Below are 14042 nucleotides of genomic sequence, written 5' to 3'. Positions count from 1 at the left end.
CATGTTGATTGAATTAAAAGTTCATTTCTCTATGAGTGTTTTGAAAAATACACATTCATATTATAGTTCATGTATATTTATTTTCAAATAAATATTGTTTTCCTTTTAATTATAGAAGTTTTTTTTTATCACTAGGAGGCGCTAAATAATAAATATTGTCCCTTTAAGGCATTTTAAACCTGCATGTCTCATTAAACTATATTTATATATTTTCGCGAATTCGCAAAACTCACCCCCTGAACATAACCAGCTCAGTAGCCTAGATGGTAAGGCGCCCGCTTTGAGACTGGGAGGTTCGGGTTCGCGCCCCGGCCGAGTCATTCCTAAGACTTAAAAAGTGGTCGGCGGCGCCCTCTGTTGGCTGCGGCTGCATCGGCTCGCTACAACGGGTCAGGTGCAATCGACATTTCGTTCTGTGTACATTGTTACACAGAATGACAATACAAGGAAATTATTATTATTATTATTATAACATGTTCATTAGGTGTATATATCTTACTGTTTGACTAATTACCTTCAAGTAAATTACGAAAAAAATAATAATAGTCAAGTCATGTTTATTTGTTTAGCTCTTAGTCTCAAGGAGTCTCAAAGAACTGCACAGACAACAGATTATTGCAAACTATAAACTATAATTACACCATTCCCTGATCTAAAACCTACATGAGGGCAAGGAAAAACTAAAAAAAAAAACTCAATATGAGGAATATGAAGAAACTTTGAGAAGGGATCGCACATGAGGTAATCACCCTTCCAGGATGACCAGGCTGCAATAGATGTTGCAATAACAAAATTATATTTAAATGGATTAATACATTTGCCAATTTTAAGTATTATTTCTAATACTTGAGAAATTCTTTGCACTAAATAAAAAAATAATACTTAAAATAAACAACATTGTCTGATATAAAAGATGATGTATATAGATTTTGTAAATCAATATTTGAGGTTGTTTTAATGGATTAAGTTTCTGTTTACAACTAGAGGCGCTAAGTAATGCACACTGTCCCTCTAAACATACATGGATACATTTAAATGCCAAAAATAATTTGTCACATTTTTCTTCTTTTTGTAATCTGTTGCTACATTTGGCATGCTGACCACCTGCGCAACACAATACATGGATGGTATGTACAGTACACAAAAACACAAAAGATGTCAACTAGTATGCAGGAATGTTCTTCATTCTTCGCGGAGGATAAATAATACATGCTTGACTATTGTTGTGTTCAAAAGCTAAACGGTAAGCTTGATAACCTGGCTATGAAGTTTTCAATATTAATAATGTATGAGTTCTTGCTAGCACAAACATCCCATTTTCTCTGTGCTCTATCACTGGAGCCAACATGTAGTAAATAAAACATTAAACGGATTTCTTACAAATCTGAGATGTGGCGTGGGCAGAGAACACGGAATTCCTTTTTCCTTTTTCCCACCTTTAGCCTTGCCCTCTGTTCTTTGGCCTCCCCTCCCCGTGACACCGCCGGCCCTCCGGGGGCCTTGATGTGGAGGCCTCTCAGGCAGTGTGGTCCCTGCCCACTGGGACTCTGAATGGGACAAATTGACCGTAACAATGTTCCCACTTAGCATGTGGCGCCGGGAGCGAGGGGAGGTGAAAAGGAAGAGACTGATGATTGAGGGCTCGACCAGTCGGTGTGGGGGGAAAAGACGGACAGCTATTGTTGAATTGCCTTGCAAAGATAATAATCACAACTGATTGACACTGTCAGGGAGGTATTCTTTTAACAAGCTGTTTATTATGGTTGGTGATGGAAGACTTGGTATGTTGTTTTGGTTAATGAAGTATGACACATTTGAGGATAATGAATGGAGATCAAAATGAGTATAATAGATCCTATGAATTGAAGTATAATCCTGTACGGTATTTTCCAGAATGTATAGTTTTTTAGCATAGAAATCGAAAACTATACAGAAGTAGCATGCTTTTCAGGCAATGCAAGTTTAGGATTAGAATATTAGGATTAGAATTAGAATATATTTATTGTCATTGTTACAATGGCTTGAACATATTGTGACAAGGAAATTGGACATAGCACTCCAGGTTCACCATTTAACAGTGAGGATAAAAGAAAACAAAGAAGATATAGGAACAGGTAGAATGTTACATACAGTTTTGGGATCGTATTAGTGCAATATAAAATAGGCAACATTGTGCAAATTGAGCATAGGCATGAATACAATTTTACATCTGTACGAGGTAGTGTGTTTGCAAGAGTTTCAGTTTTTTGTGCGGAGTGTGTTAAGGATGGTAATGGCTCTGTGGCATGACACAGGAACAAAAATACTTTTTCCAGTGACAGCGAGAAGAGACAGGAGAGGTTGTGATTCATCTGTCATCGTGGAAACATAAAATTAAAAATATATGAAATTAAAATTATTTCTCATTTAACTTCACAATTCTTGTATTTAGCTGAATTTTCACATATTATTAATATAATTGATACAATTAGTGTGCATTGCATTAGTGTGGGGCAGCAGAGTTCTAACAACAAGGCAAGCCATCTATAATAGAGGATTACCGATTTATTGTTCCTTTTATTTAAAAGGTGCAGCACATAGACATTTTTTTTAAGTTAGGGTAAGACAAAAAATATTTGTCCTATGATTGAGTCTATATATTGTTCTTTTTCTCTGCCAATCAAAATCTGACTGTGCCTCATTTGACACAAACCTCTCCACAAAACGACTTGATATACTCACCATTTTGCATACACAAAAGTACAAAAATTGCTATCATACAGCTTTCATGACTATGATAGTGAAAGGCAAACAAAGGTGATTTCGGTGAATTCACCATTACAACATGTTTTTGTATGAGTATCGGTTTGATTCTGATTTCACCATGCACTTCACATATCTGTGGCATACTGTGGCATACAAATTCAGATTCAAGTTACTCTCATATATGTCACTGTCTGAATGATACATCATTCTTTGATTTAACATACAGATCAAAGTCGTCTACCCCAAATTGTTTGATTAGGAAAAACGACATAATTTAAGATATCCTATGTGCACGACAGCATTTATAGCAAAGATGCAAAAAATTTTACTCTACCCTAATAAGCCAGGCTAAACGTAGCTCCTTTTTTAAAAAATAGTCTTTTTGTCTGTGTTTTACCTATAATTTATCAAACCATGCCAGTGTACCTATTGTTTTGGCCTTCTGTCCCACACCGTATTATTTGTTGTAATTTTTCCCTGGCTAAACTGATGGAGTTGCTACAGCAACAGGATAAACACGTGTGTGTGTTACCCTTCAAGGCCTTTCTCACATCCACTCACACATCACTTCTCATTCCGGAATCTCAGAAGCTTTCCAGGGGGCACTCAGTCAAGGATTTCTTTATAGATCTACTCCAAGGTGTTGTTCAAAATGGTTTCGAGGTCAATAAGACCTCCCCATTTGTTTAATTGTGATGAGGCCCCAGGAGGACCACCTCCGACTCAGCGTTACGTCTGTCACTGCACAGGGCTGGCAGATGTTTCCCACCTGAGATAAGTTTCGAGGGCAAAACAACATTAGGAGAGCATGCATTACTCAAAAGATGTTGGACGATAAACTAATGTAAACCCTCAGCCAATAAAGATGCATTCAAGTACATAAAATGGGTCGAACTACGGTCCAAGCATTCCTTGCAATAAACAAGGCCTCCCTTTGCACCCACAGGGGATTTATCCTTGCATCTGTGGATTTGCATATCAGAGGTCCTATTTTATCCCCCACGGGACCTCGCGGTTCACATTGGTGAAGCCCCAGTGACAGCAAAGCTTTGGCTTGTAAACAGGAGACTAACGAGGGGCCACAGTGAGGAAGCGAGAGGCCTGTCCCATACAGCATTCAATCTATACAATTCCCAACTGTGGCACGGCGCTGACATGCCGAGCTGAGCTGCTTGCTTAGTTTGGCCGTGTCGGATTTTGCTTCAATGTCGACAAAATGTTTGAGTAGTATCCCAATAGGAAAAAAGGTTAATATTTACTGTTGAGATCTTGAATTCTGGTGATCTTAAAACTTTCTCATCTAAAATGTATCGATTATAACTCTGTTGATCAAAATTATAATTGATAGCGATTCAAATGTCATGTTCTAGGAGAATTAAATTAAAAGTTCATTCTGATAATCAAACCAGAGATTGTGTATGGACTAATTTTGCTTAAAAGTCTATGACTGAAAGGTAACAAGAATCCATGAAAATTATTGTTTATATAGCAATGCAATTGTAAGTGCCTCTCAGTGACATGCGGCGAGGTTCGTGTCTAGCAGTGAGGCACAGTCAGATTTACAAATAAATAAACCAACATCTTATCTCACTTGATTGGCAGAGCAAGAAAGCAATATATAATCTGTAGTCTAGAAAAAAAGGTCCCATTGTCCTTATCTTATAAATAAGTTCTATTTGCCGCTTCTTTTGAATAAAAGCATCAATCGATACGATATCCTCCATCATGAACAAGGTTCCATCCAAAGGCAGACAAATTACTGAATGGTTTGACTTGCTGTTAGCTTGCTGATACTACCACTAATTATCTTCTTTGGGGTTGAGGTGTCCGCCAAATCAGAATCATTGGTCTTACTATCGCCCTCTGCCATGAGGCAAGATAATTGCGTGCCTCACTCGGCGTCCACAGACGCTCAGCACAGTAATTACATCTTCATTTTATTCATAAAATAATGTGAAAATCCAGCTATTTTAAAAAAGGAAAATCCAAGAATTGTGAAGATAAATGAAAAATAACTTTAACATTGAAAACATATAAGTATACCATATTTTTTTCATTTTATATTTCAATGATGACAGGTGAGGCGCGGCTTCACCTTCATCCCCTGACTGAAAGAGGTTCTGAAAACCCTGTGGCCTGACTTGGAGCCGATCACAAGAAGAAGTCTTGCTTTCCACTGATTTGAGGTGAACTGCTGGTCGTTTTGGCTCAAAAAGCTGGTTTCGCCGACGGAGCAAACTGGAATTTCTACATGGAGTTATTCTTTTATTTTAATCAACTGCACACTATACGAAGAGTATATGTCGAGATGGCAACGCGTTGTGCAGACGCTGCGGCTCGGGCTCCAGTTCGTCTTTTGTTTTTCAGTGTCCCCTGATCCCTCATATTTTCCCTTCAACTCCCTTCGCATTTACAATAGTATCCACTACATCCCGAGGGACATACAGAGACCACCGGATCTCCTGGAAGATTTGCCCGCCTGCCGACAACGACAACGACGGAGCAAAGGCTGAGCTAAGAAGGCGACCACACAGACCAGCGCTCCCAAGCATGTTCAACCAATGCCAGATCCATCGTCCACAATGAGTGAATTGAGCTGCGGATCGCCACCAACAATGGCCGAAATTGGAGGATTTTTTTTTGTCATCACGGAGTCTTGGCTTTCCCGACGCCGCATTACATCACCGGCTCGAACGAGACGAAGACTCCCGTAAAAACAGGGGTTGGAGACTACGCGCTACAATAATAGCCGAACCATTGACACACACTGCTCATTCGATATGGAGTTTCTAGCAGTATCGTTCAGACCCTTCTATGTACCGGGAGAGTTAACTGTGGTCTTTGTGTTTTCTGTTTACTTTACACCGCTAACCGTTTCACCGGATGCTAACGTTAGCATAGCGCTAAATCTCCTGCCTGCTGCTATCAATAAACAGCAGCTTGCACACCCCAACGGAGCTTTATCGTCGACGGCGACTTTAATCGGGCATGTTTATGGACTGTACTCCCAAATCCATTCAATTGTGGACTGAGCAATTCGGAAAAACACTGGACTATGCATGAGATCAAACATTCGGTTGTATCCGGCAACTCTGTTTGACCCTCACCCCCACCTAACCCCCCCCCCCCCCGAAGAAAACAAAGCCTACTTACAACAAAGTCAATTAGTTCTTTTTCACCCCCCCCCCCCCCCCCCCCCCAAAAGAAAACAAAGCCTACTTACAACAAAGTCAGTTAGTTATTTGTTCCTTTGTCTCTTTGTTTCCTTATCCTCACTGTAAATGTGGAACTGAAGTCGTCCAATTTCGTTGTCACAGCATATCCCATGTTGTAACAATGACAATAAAGGCATATTCTATTCTATTCTATTCTATTCTAAAATACAATAAAAAGTATTTTACGGACTATCAATGGTAATTTCAGTTGTGGTTGTTCAGACTCCAAATGGATATGGTACTGCTTGCTGGAAACAGGGTTTTGAGCAACACGCTACAATAGGCGTAAAAGCCTTTCAAACAGCGATGCCGCAATTATTTTCATGTTTCCTCTTTGACATATTATAAATAGCTCCACTTATTATTGCATTTTGCGCATTTTCTCCGCTTTATTTCCCACGCTTGGTCGTTACGATGGCCGGGTGACTAATCGTGCTCGGTTAATGACACCCGGGTACAATGTCGCCGGTCCAACTTATATTGAATTATCCCTCCTTCTGTGAATTATCCCTCCTTCTGCGAGCACAGCAGGATTCTAAAAAGACCCCACGACCTCACCTGGTGTGGCTTAAGCCAGCGTTATACTGTTGTTTTATAGCTGATTCTTTTCTCAAGGGGTTGGAGGCGGCGGACATGCTTACTCTGGATTTTATGGCCACAGAGAAGCTGTTAAATTTAAATTAGAATGTTCTCATTTTAAAATCACAAAATCGCATCGGAATTGCAATACTGGCCTGGAAATACCAGTTTTTTTTTTCCAAAATGAGTTTGAACAATTTTTATTGACACTTTTAACAGCAATTAAACACTTTCACAATTTCATTATGTCATATTCTAAAAATAGTGCTGCCCTAGTACTCCTACAGACACCTTGACAACATTTCCTCCTTGCTCCTTATTGTGTATTTACAAAAACAAAAGTCTCTCCTTCATAGTGGTTCCCAATTTTGAGAGAACAGTCGAGCCCCGGGTCGGTTTTATAGCCTCGTTGACATCTTTCTGTTTCAGTTGCGTAAGTAAGAGTAAACGTTGACTGTTCGTACTCCTCAGCTAGGTCACACACACAAACACGACGCTCATGTTTGTCTATTGTTTCCTGTTTCGTTTCAATTGACAAAATCCTCCTTTTTTTCTCGAAAACCATCTTGCAATTTCCCTTCCCGGAATTCATGGTGAGGGTAATGAAAAAACACAAAAAGAAGATGCAATGCGATAAAAACAAACTTGCTGCAGAACATAACCAAGCGGATGGAATCAGGCGTCATCACGCGCAAACTGGGACGAGCTGATGTTGTTGGTTAACGGTCTCGAGCGGTAAGCTGTAAATAAATCTTGAATATCTAAATTTTCGTGTTTAGAGGTTCTTGTATACAGGGGTATGACTGTTTGTTAATTTGAATGCCCACATTCTAAAACAGATTAAATATCATAGAAAATAAATCAATTACAATTTAGTTTCTATCTATCTACCTACCTATCTATCCATCTCTATTTCTAACACAATTCATGTGATATATATATTTTTATATCTATACATGCATATCCCTTTAAATGAGATCCTGAAACGTGAAAAATGGCCTTGATTGAGTTCATTTCCCATGCTCCACCTCTTTGCAACCCCAACTGCTTCCCGCAGGACAGACTTTTTAACCTGCTGACTGGCTCCATGTGGGGACAGCCTTGGCAAAGACAGTCGGTCCGTCTGCTGTGTCCAGAAGGCGCCGTCGCGCCTTTGGCGGATTGCAGACCGAGCCCAGCTCCCTGGTCATTGCGAGGGGGGAAGTGGATTCGGTCTTGAGGGGACGCTAAAGTATGTCCTTCAAAGTGATCGCCTAAATGAAGGACTCAGAAGCGCCAATTAATGGGCAGCCTCTCTTTAGGTCTCAAAGTACTGCTGTGCGCTATGTGCTCTTGCAATATGGATATGTATGTGTGTGTGCACACGCACTCACTCCTAACCTCTCAGGAAGTGAATTCATCCGTGAAAAGCAGAGCCAATAACGGAGCAAAGGGGTGAGATGAAAGCTCGTACGAACCCGGCTTAAACTGCCAAGTCGGCGGGCCGCAAGAACGAGTCTAATGGCACTGATTAGCTGTGAGATAAAGAGAAGTAACAGAGGTGGGTAGAGTAGGCAAAAATGTTACTCAAGTAAGAAAGCTGTCAAGACTTGCGTCCTCATTTCTGCCCCGATGACCCATGCGGTTAATCCTTGAACCGTGAACCGTGAAAAGAACTGTTACTTCAGAATAATATGAATCAATTAAAAGTAAAAAGTAGAAAACAAATAATTTCTTGAGTAAAGGTAAAAAAGTAATTGGTGAAACTGCCCCACCAAACTGTGGAAATTTGGAGGCCTGCCTCACTGAGATAAAATAATGGATATCACTCAACTTCTTGCGTCTTAACTCTGAAAAGACCGAAATGTTAACTATTGGTCCATCTTAATGCTGTGACTTATTGTCAAAAACTCAACTGAACATTGACAAATGTAATATCACCCAGAGTGACTCAGTCAAAAATCTAGGTGTCAAATTTGACCCTTATCTGTCCTTCCAAACACACGTTAAGAATATTACTAGAACAGCTTTTTCCCATCTTCGCAACATTGCTTAAATTCGCCCTATGCTGTCCCAGTCCGATGCGGAGATTATAATTCATGCGTTTGTTACCTCCCGTCTCGATTACTGCCATGTACTACTCTCTCCCAAAGTCCAAAATCAAGAGCCTTCAGCTGGTACAAAATGCTGCAGCAAGGCTTTTGACTAAGGGGCCGGTCACACAGCTGTTTGCGGCTGAATCACGGCTAAAATTTTGCGGGTTTTTTTTGCCCGTGGTTGCCCGCGATGGAAAATGCGCAAAATTGGCCAACCCGCTGTTCATCGGTGGTATGCCCGCAAAACAGACGCCGGCGACTGTTTCGCTTCCTCATCGCGTCATTTCCGCTTCATTTTCTCGTGTGGACCACGGGTATAAAAGCTCCCGAGCCGGTGTTGTGCCCAAATCCGACTCCTACGCAACCCCCCCTCCCCCCTCTCGCGTGAACGCACATTCGGCTGCGATCGCTTTTGTTGGAAGCATGCATTGACGTTGGTGACTTTTTCATCTGCGTTAACAAACGCATTTTGTAGAATACGATTGCACTTTATTGTTTATATAAACGCGTTATATAGACTAGGATCTCCCAATTGTTATAATTAGCTCGCTTTATTGTTTTAATAAGCGTTTTATATAGAATACGATCGCTTTTGTTGGAAGCGCAGCAGAATGCGCGTTCACGCGAGGGGGGGAGGATTTTATATACGGTGTGCATTACCGTTCGTTTACGTTCACAACAAAAACAAAGACGGAATGGTTTAAGTTGTATTACATTCCCAACAAATGCAAGACGAAGTGGTTTTGGTTATATGTTCGCCATTACATTCCCTAAAAGTGATATAAAAGTGAGATAAAACGAGGTAAAAGTGGTTGTAGTAGCGAGGGAATGCAAATCTCGGCAGGGATGCATTTCTCGGCATAACACCGGGCTGTAGAAATCATAACCGCTCAAGACACAGTCCCGTGAAGATCAAGATTTCAAGCTATGGCACCGAAGAAGCCAATATGTTATTATTGTAATAGTTTTTCATTTTTATTTTATCATCTTGTTATGAAATGGAAAGAAATGTCAAGAAATAAAAATGGATTAAGACGAGGTCACTACGCTGACGGGGATCCATGTTCACCCCCTTGACGTCTCGAGCACAACTGACGTGTGCTCGGCAAATCGCGCTGTATATACGCGGAGAAAGGCGTTTGACCGTCACACGCGTAACACGCTAATTTCACGTAATAACACCACGATACAGGCGCAGAACATGCTATTACCATGCTCCACCCACGATTACCCGCTGAAATTTCCCGTCCTACCCATGTGTAACCACGCCCTGGCCGCGCCCAGAGCACGTCGTTCCGCGTCATTTCTGCGTCATTACCTCGTGTGCCGCCCGCGGTCACCACGTGCTCAAAGTTTTGAGCAGCTCAAAACTTTTTCACGTGGCCAACCGCGTGTGAATTTCCGACCGCGAGTAAAGAAATATCTGGCCGTGGTTCAGCCTCGATACGCCCGTGAAGGGCTGTGTACCCGCGCTCTAAAGAATTGAGCAGCACAAAACTTTTTCGCGCTGCCACCCGCGCGCGAATTTCCGACCGCGTGTTAAGCACTGCCGTATCTCGTCTGTATGGCGATCTCAAAGCGTCCAATAGCGTCCGCCTCACAGGCAGAAATTTCTGGCCGTGATTCAGCCGCAAACTGCTGTGTGACCGGCCCCTAAGACAAGAAAGTTTGATCACATTACCCCGATTTTAGCTAACCTGCATTGGCTCCCTGTTAGCTTAAGATGTGATTTTAAGGTTCTGTTGGTAGTACACAAAATCATGCATAGACTTGCTCCCTCATACCTATCGGATTTAATTTCCCCCTTCGCGCTGAAACGCTGGTCTCCTAGTGATTCCAAGAGGCAAGAAGAAAACCACAGTTTCGAGTGTGTTCTCCGTTCTGGCCCCTAGGCTTAAAACACACTTCTTTTCTATAGCTTATGAATGACCTGTATTTCACGTTGACTATATCTGTGTATTATTTGTTATTGCAACATACGTTGCAGCCTGTTAATCCTGGAAAGGGGTTTAACTCATGTGCGGTCCCTTTTTAAGGTTTCTGCAGTTACCTAATGTGGAGGTTTTTAAGTTTTTCCGTGCCCTCATGTAGGTTTTAGATCAGGGGGTGGTGTAATAGTTGTCTGTTTTTTTGCAATCATTTGTGGCCTGTGGCCCTTTGAGAATCCTGGTGATTAAGGGTGTCACAAATAAACACGACTTGACTTTACTTGACTCAAGTACTGAGTAACTGTAGCAACGCGTTATGGATTATTTTTAAACAACCATTGGATCAGATTATCAAATCATCAAAATCCATCCAATCAACAATAGATTACATATACCTTAAAAATCTATGAAAATAATCAAGGTATATTCAAGTACTTAGATAAACAATACAATTATAACAGTATAAATAAAGAAATGAATAAAGTCGCACATTTAAAGCCCAAGTACTTTTTAACAGGCTCTGCAGCCAGAACAACAAGCTAGCACAGGGGTCGGCACCCCAAAATGCTGAAAGAGCCATATTTGACGAAAAAAAACAAAACAAATTTGTCAGGAGCCCCAAAAAATTAAGAAGATAATATAAGCTTTAAAATGAACGCAACACATGCTGTATGTATCAATATTAGCCTATTGTCAAAATGACTAAGTTGGATGCGGCACATCCTGTGGAGAATGAGTTGACTGTTCAGTTGTCTATACCACCTCGAGTTTATCATTAAATTACGGAATGTTTAATTCTTTTGATGAAATTAAAGAAATGCGATTAAGAAATCCAATTTAAAAAAAATGTCATTTTATTTTGAGGATTGAAAAAAACAACAACAAAAGTTCATCATGTGTTCCTTATTTGGCAAACCAAAAAAGAGAAATAAAACATACCAAGCATTTAGGAAAATAAAATCGCAACCTTTTGAAAAGGTAAAGTAAATAAAATCACATTATTATGGTTCAAGTTAGATTTCTTTGGAGTTTTTTTTTTATATACCTTTGGGCTCAATTGCTTAATTCACACCCACTGGTTTGCTTTAAAACCGCAACCTGCTTGGTATGTGCCGCTGCTCCATTAAAAGGGGCGGGGCTTGGGCTGCACAGTGGCTCTCACGGGAGAAATGCACGAACTTAAGGTTACTTAGTAACGGCTTCAATGTAGCCTAATGTAGCAAAGTAAGGAATACTGTTCCCTCTTCACAAATCTACTCAAGTAAAAAGTAAAATTATTTAGAAATACTCCCATAGGTACAAAATGTCCCAAAAGTAAATGTAACGGAGTTAATGTTGCTCATTACTACCCACCTCTGGGCAGAAGATCATGTGCGATGGGAGGAGAGTATCGTACTGGGCAAAGAGAGGATCGTTTGGAATTGGACTGGCTGCTGGAGCTGCATATTGTTTGCATTTTCATCAGTTTTTCGCAAAAGATGAAATGCATTTGCATCATTTCGATAAAGAATAATCTCGACTTATTTTTGTAGCCATAGCCATTTGCTCGCTTCTTAAGAAAACTGCTAAAAATCACATACGATTTCCTGGTAAAGCAGGGGATGAAATTGAAAAAAACGTTGAAGACGGCAGCCACAAACAACAAAATATAGGTGACTGTCATGGACAACATTAGCAACAATGCGTTGCTTTTGCACTGATTGATTAATTTACTGGTTTAAAAAAAAGCTAAGGTACATTTCAATTGAGAAGTTTGGTTTCCATTTGTAAGTCTACACCAGGGGTCGGGAACTTAAGGCTCGCGAGCTATATATGGCTCTTTCTATGAGTAGCTGTGGCTCAGAGACAAATTTGATTGCATGCAAATTTTCTCCATCTCGTTCAAAACTTGAGCCATTAATCCTGTTCAGATACACGAAAAGCCAAACCAAAACTTATTTTCAAAGCAGTACTCTGCAGAATATATAGGGCACGTTTTCACTACAATTTACAGTCAAGGTGTCACAAAAATAAAAAAATAAAAAAATAAAAAATAAAACTTGTTTTGGCTGTACAACGCTAAAGAATCCTTCATATAAATGCTCACTCACTATATAACCTGTGTTCAGTGTTCAGATACCTTATGATGAATCCACAGAACAAACTGTAAATACGCCAAAACACCGGAAGAGAACTTAAAGTTATTTGAGTGGGTGAGTGTGAGGGATGGGTGGGTGCAAAAAGTGCAAGCACTCCCTCCCAACTCCTGCCCTACGCCGTCTGGGCCAAAGGTGACCACATCAGGCTACCTGTTTGCAGAATGTTGTGACGTTTTTCAAAATAACTGCTTGCATCTGGTTTTGAAACCATTATGTATGAAAAAAAGGGTCCAAATGAGTTTAACCGATCTTGAGTAATTGCAAGAAAGAGACAAGTTTAAAGTGGTATGTTTGTTGATTTTGGGACACGGGCTCAGGCATTATTCTCTTTTCATAATTTTTATCAAATCATCACAAATAAATGTGACGAAGATTACCGTAAATTCCGGACTATAAGCCGCTACTGATTTCCCAAATGTTCAGCCCTGCGGCTTATTCAGTGAAGCAGCCAATATATGGAATTTTTCTAACGGCCACCAGCGGCGCTGGTGTACAAAAGGTAAGATTAAGACCAGTAGAATATGTGCGTCAAGAAAGACTGCAACCTCTAAGTCTAAGCATATTATATATTCTGTATAGTTAAGGTACGTTCCGATAATGAGGAAAACACCCTTGATGGCAGTAGTTATGAGGAGGAAATTGAGGACGATCTATAGTGAACTTCACAATTACAGGATGCTTTCTTTTGACAGACACGTTTGATGCATTGCGAGCGTGATCCTACTAGCGTGTTGGTACCTTTCAAAGGCACGGTTTGGGATGAAAGTTATATTATTATTATTATTATTAAAGCTTTGAAAACTCTCTCGGTGTACCGTCTTTCTTCGTAAATATGTGTAACCATGTATAATATGTATTTGCAACTGTATATTTTTGTAATGTATTTATTTTAGAGATTTATTCTGTTATGTGTTCTACGGGCCAATCAAAAAGAAGGAGTAAAGCAAACGCGTGCTGATGGGAATTGGGGTAAAGCTGAGCTGCCGGTAGATCTGTCTGTTGTCGCAGCGGACAATAGTGGATATATATTTTTCCCACCCTTAACTTTGGAAATAAACATTTTGTTTCCTTGGATTACTTTCAACGGGACCCGGACTTTACAAGTCTGCATCATACGTTAATTACGGGTATCATTTTCCATTTATGATGCTGACTGCAGTTTTAGGATTGTGCACTATGTTCTGAATTTGTGTACTATCTACGAAGTAAGTTTGATTTTTGCAATCCGGAGATGGTATAAGAGCTTGCTCTGTCCACTCCACGCATCAGCCCGGTATTGCAGTACCTCTGGGAACGGTGCATTCGCACTGATCGCTGCATGGCTCTGTGGCTAGGACCTTGATTCGGACTCTTGGCTGAGAG

General features: G+C 40.5%; 1 protein-coding gene and 1 pseudogene across 4 annotated transcripts in view; both read left to right on the top strand.

The window, feature by feature from the left end:
- The window catches only part of sema6bb (sema domain, transmembrane domain (TM), and cytoplasmic domain, (semaphorin) 6Bb), a 298494-nt gene that overhangs the window by 15417 nt on the left and 269035 nt on the right, over positions 1–14042 (top strand). The window lies entirely within an intron of this gene.
- Positions 13810–13987, top strand: LOC148354874 (U2 spliceosomal RNA; annotated as a pseudogene).

Source organism: Urocampus carinirostris, chromosome 12, assembly GCF_059441175.1.
Source record: "Urocampus carinirostris isolate Australia breed hairy pipefish chromosome 12, RoL_Ucar_1.0, whole genome shotgun sequence".
NCBI lineage: Eukaryota > Metazoa > Chordata > Actinopteri > Syngnathiformes > Syngnathidae > Urocampus > Urocampus carinirostris.
Note: the sequence above shows the minus strand (reverse complement) of the source record. Positions and strands in the feature narration are given on the sequence as shown.